The following is a 6,000-nucleotide window of genomic DNA, read 5'->3' on the forward strand; positions in this document are numbered from 1 at the left end:
TCCATAAATGGTGGGTTAAATGCCGTAGGCGCCAACAAAAAGCTGTCCAAAGAAGCAAAGCTGGCAGTCCACAATGGAGTGCTGGTACCTACCCTGATGTATGGCAGTGAAGCATGGAACTGGCAGAGGAAGGATGAAAGTAGGCTGAATGCTGTAGAGATGAGATCCCTGAGGCGTACGTGTGGTAAAACCATGTATGATCGTGTGAGTAATGTGGATATCCGCAAAGAATGCAAGGCTGATGTGAGCGTAATGAGTAAAATTAAGAAAGGGACCCTCAGATGGTTTGGGCATGTAGAGCGAATGAATGAAGAAAGGAGCGTAAGGAGAATATATGACGCAAGTGTGAATGGTGTAAGAAGTAGGGGACGCCCGAGGAAGACATGGCACGATCAAGTGAATCAGATACTTGAGTCGGGTCATGTCAAGAGTCAGAAAAATAGAAGAGTATGTATGAGACGATGTATGAATGTGAATGAGGCAAAGAGTGTGTGCCAAGACCGAGTTGTTTGGCGGTCCGTCCTCTCTGCCTACCCCTGCGGGGAAACGGCGTGATGGTTAGTTAGTTAGTTAACACCCCTGAAACATATACTTTTATACGCCATTGCATAAGATAAATGTACTTACCAATCTGAAGACGCCCGTAGCACTGTGAAACTGGTCCGTTCCCAAAGAGAATTATTTAACACCAAAACACAAGTTAGCAATAACCGAAAACACTATTTATTCGCTGCAGTCTTCAATCATACTGTACTTTAAACTTTTGAGCAAGTTCTATCTTCCAAATTCCAACAAATTTAAAAAAATAATTGTCTCTTTCTGGTCTATTTGTATTTCATACGACAAACAGAGACGGATGCAATTTTAATTGTGTTCCTAAAATGTGTTGCTCATAGAATGTATAAGGACACCTGCGCCGGATGTTACCCAGACGAAATGGTCTGGGACCGCCAAGTGAATATCTTAGTATTTCAAAAGGACATATGAGAAGCGCTGTGTCACCGATTCGGATTAAGTCCTTTTCATTAATAACTAAGAAATTACTTACTATCCCTTAAAAATTGTCCAGTTACCGCCTCTCCCATTTCAATTCCGGTCAATCATTAGGTAAAGCAAAATGGTAAAGTGATAATAAGAATACTAGCGTGACTCAATTATAACGGTGTAGCCCTTTTTATTACAATGCAAAATTTATCTTTCGGCTACCGGCTTCGGCAGGATCTTCGTCCAGTTCGTGGAAACGTTTATAAAGTCCCGCCCCGTAAAAAATATTCTATCAGATTTAGATGTAATTTATTTAATATCTTAAAAAGTAGTAATGCGATATAAATTTTTTAAATGCAGATCGATAGCTGAATAGTTTTTCTAAGATTACCTAAATTATTTGTTATATGGTGTAAAAAACCATCTAGATACAGCTTAAAACTCTAGTTAGTGTAGAATTATAACCCCGGTCCGGGGTGGAAGTGTTAAGACGTTTTTATGTGATTCAAGAGGAAGATTTATACCAACGGCCCACGACTTTATCATTTGGGGATTCAATGTCATAACTCATAGACAGATCTTACAATAATCATATACAATATCACATAATAATATATACTTCAATAAAACTTACCAAGCTAACATAACTATCAACCATATTTCTTTTAAATAAAGCTGTTTGGATTATGGCCCTAAGGCATTGATAAAAAATCCACATATAAAAACAAAGTTTTTTTACCGCATTACATTTAATTTGAAATGTTTTTTAAAAATTTAAAAACATTATATTTTTTTGTTTCACTGACTTTTAAACCTTCCCAACCAGGAACTGGGGTCAAGTGCTGATCGGGTAGGACCAACATTTATTTCGTATACTAACTCTTGTAATGTCATACGATTGTAGAGAAATGAGTGCATATCCGCTTGTGCATACGTAATTGCAACCAAAAGTTGATAGAACACATTTTCATCAACAACAATCCTATATGCCGAGTTACAACTCGTGCGGATGTCGGGAAGTGGGTAAATTTTTGCTTACAATATTCGCATCGGTTTATACATTTTAGCTAAACTATATCTCTCAATTTTCGATATGCAGAATTACCAGTAAAAGTTTTTAGTGGATGAGTGCGTGTGCCCAAATTAATCCCATTTTTTCTCTTTCTGGTGAAAATGATTTTTACAGATATCAAAATTCTTTCTAGAACATAATATAATCACTTTCACTGCCTGGGGTCCAGAAGTCGAAACATCATATATTTAAGATTCATTAAGGATTCTTTACCAGTGGTTTAAAACTTAAAACACGTTCATTAGTAACGCCCCTAGTATAACACTGTCTTAAACGACAACCACTAGTAACAGAGCATTTTACTGATTTCGTTCTTGAGAAAAGCACTTAACTACTTTGAGTTGGCGGACCGCTTTAAATATTAAAGGTTAGTTGACAAATAAAAAATGTGAAGTTTAGCAAACGAGAAATTCCGGGTTCGAATTTTGCTAGCAGCCATATTTCATATTTTTTCTTTTCTGCGAACTTTTTTAAAGTTTTAAATTGTTTGATAATTAGAGATATTATATATTTAGCTGTAGTTAATAAGTAATCGGTTTAAATCAAAGCTTTATTAGATTTTAATAGGTTGAAAAATTGTACTAAGATTTGATAATAAAAAAATGCCTTTTCATACGGCCTCCGTGGACAAGGGATAATACTCTCGACTAAGCCGAAGGTTGCTGGTTCAAATCCCGGCGAGCGCAAGTAAATTTTATTGAATGAATTTTTATTTCACAACTTAATCATTTAAAATAATATATAGTTTATTTGTGGCACGTTCCAGAGTAGAAGATACTCTCAATATAGCCCTGATGTAACAACACCATTCAGAACTGATACGTCGAAATGGTCTTAGCCGTGTTTGAAGACCGGGTCTGAAGATCTAATATTCCTCCTCCCTTTCTCTTCTCCCTTCCCCTACCTCACAACATACCCCAATTGGGAATGGCATAGTCTCACTGGCTCCAGACGGTTGGGAGCAGTTAGGTCTCGGTATTCACATAAAAAACAAACCTACCTAATATTATATTATGAAAAAATATTATATTGACAATATATTAGGTAACCTAAATAAAACAACACATTCTCAAAAATAGCACAAATGGTAATCGTTTAAAGTCGAATCCTTTATGATGGGTCTTATTTAATTTGACGGCGAAAATGGTAAAAATATAAATATACAGACTAACTTTTCAGAAAGTGCTGAACCCTTATCAAATACTTAATACTTGGACCTTTGTCAACTCGGCTTGTCATTGCCTTGTATTATCTGCTTTGTGTTTGTTCTTGTCTCGTAATGAGACTCGAAGAAGTTTTTCCATTTTGTTTGAAGTGCTGTCTGCACAATAAAATACGATTAACAGTATTATTACGGTATTTAAACGGAATATTATAAGAGTACGCTTTATCAAGATATGCGTACGCAAATATGTGAGCTTCGAATTACGATGTAACCCAACCCACAATGGAAGTCAAGTTAAATAATACGTATTTGCAACCTTCGGCATGCCAATATGCATAACAAAACTTGGGTTACCATGAGGAGTGACTCTGTTCACTGATTCATTGAAAAAATATATTGTTGTTATTGTTATGGTTTCTAAATTTAATGTGTTTTCGTGAAATAATTATAAGTAATATTAAAAAACTTCATCAACAAACGTGGCCTCTGGCCGACGGCCGGGTTTTTTTTATTGGGGTTTGTCTAGGTCTTGGCGGCAGAAGTATTTGCCTACCTACTGCGTGGCGGGTTGGATCGAGAGAGACTGGTAGAGGACCTCTCCAGTCGGACTCTCTCGAGCCATCGTCTCGCAATCGCAGTAGGAGTGATGAATTCAAACACTCCTTCACTCCTTTACACACTGACCCCTTGATACCTTTCCACCCCTTATACCTTTTTTGTTCCCATATCTTCATCTCCCTTGTTTCCCCAATCCCCAAAGATCCCCAAAGACGACATAAGCCCTGATGGAATTTTCTCAGGGCCTTCTGTATGGAGGTGATCATCTAAGAAAACGACTATGGTTAGACTGGCTTGTTTCGCAAGTGAGCACACTGTTAGGCGGCCATGACGTCACAGCGCTATTAGGCACGAAAACAGTGTTTTGTTATTAGTGTGTTATTTTTTTACTTATTAAAAATAACCTATTGTCATTGTTTTGAGTTATCATGGAAATCTTACCTCTATGTATATAGATACATTATGACTTTTAGTTAGACTTATTGGTGGTGATCTGGGGTGTTAACTATTCCAGAGGGGAGATCGGTCATGCAGAAAATTATTATTCTCAACACACCCACAATAAATACACCTTCCCACTAATTTCCTCCATATTTGTTGTTTGTCAACCTCTTCTCATTTTTATGTCCGTAACTATTACTTACTATTATTTTATCGGGAAGTTATAATCATTTATGGATGAGACGTTTAAAACTTGGTTGATATTCAATTGTTAGGTCGCTTGTCACCCTTATTACTAATAAATGCGGATATTAGATTGGTGTCACACAGTTTGAAAAAACATTTTAGAATATTAAAAAAAATATGCTAATTTGAGTAACTCTAGCAAAATATTGATATCGTGTACGTAAAATTGAATAAAGTCGTGGTTTCATTGATATAAAAAAAATGTTGGAGTAAAGTTTCAATCAATGTTATCTGTGTGGTTAACTCTGTTTCCATAACAGCACCTACGAATAAGATAATTGGATTTATAGATACTATATATTATATAGAAAACACCAAAAGATTAATATTTCAGCCTGAATAAAATGGAAAAATGGAGGAAAAGGGATGTTGGAAGTATGCGATTTTGTCACTAAACATAGTTGAAGCAATTTCAATACATGTCTTGATTAAAAATAGTAGAATCTGCGGAAAATGCTTCGAAGCAAAATGCACACGATGTTGAAGATATTCAACGTGAGAATACTGGTTCTCGGACTAATAAATCTATACAAGACAACTGGGAGATCAATTCGTGATTCCTGAATTCATTCTGGAGTCGTAAATTTTCGGGAAAAGAACAAATAGAAAGTGCATAGTGGAATCAATAAGTTAAGAAGATGATCAATTAAGCTGATGAAGCGTACCGCAGATGAGAGACACGGTATAGATGTCAGAAATAGTACTATAGAAACAGATGACAGAAACAGGTGACAGACACAGTATGATATAAACAGTCGATAGAAATGGGTAACAGAAACAGGTGACAGACACAGTATGATATAAACAGTCGATAGAAATGGGTAACAGAAACAGGTGACAGACACAGTATGATATAAACAGTCAGAAATGGGTCACAGAAACAGGTGACAGACAACGTATGATATAAACAGTTGACAGAAATGGATGCCAGAAAATGCATTTATCGTTCAATAATAACAGAATGCGGTTTCTTACAATTGAAAAATAATTACATATATTTTTGGGAATAACTTTATTGAGTAAAACCTCAAATTGTAATATTTAAATATTGAAGACAATATTAGTGATTTCTAAACGAAAATCTGAAACAGAATTTTTTTTTTTTTTTTAATAATTACATTAATTCTGTATTCAGAAATTAGATCTTTGATAAAACGCTAAAAGTCCGCAAATTATAGCAATTTGTTTTTTTAAATTTCGAATATAGTCTGTTGTGTCAAAATATATTCCATTTGGTACTTACTGTAAATGTTATCAAATAATAGCGCTTGTTCATTCGTTTGTCCACTAATAAGATCTATTTATTTCGGAGAAAGGGAATGATATGAACAGGAAATTTGTTTTCTTCTTCAAATATCCTTATTTAAGTTTAAATGCTTTGTTCATCTATTTGTTTCGATATTTTCGTTAATTATTTTGCTAAATATTAGAAGAGAAATTAATTTGATCTCCTTTCATAAATAACAAAGCAGCTTTCTTGCGGGACTTCTGAACGCCATTGAAATGAGATGGAATTTCAGGATTCCATGGAAAT

Source organism: Hesperophylax consimilis, chromosome 13 (genome assembly GCF_061612785.1).
Source record: "Hesperophylax consimilis isolate HC1 chromosome 13, BYU_Hcon_1.0, whole genome shotgun sequence".
NCBI classification, from domain to species: Eukaryota; Metazoa; Arthropoda; class Insecta; order Trichoptera; family Limnephilidae; genus Hesperophylax; species Hesperophylax consimilis.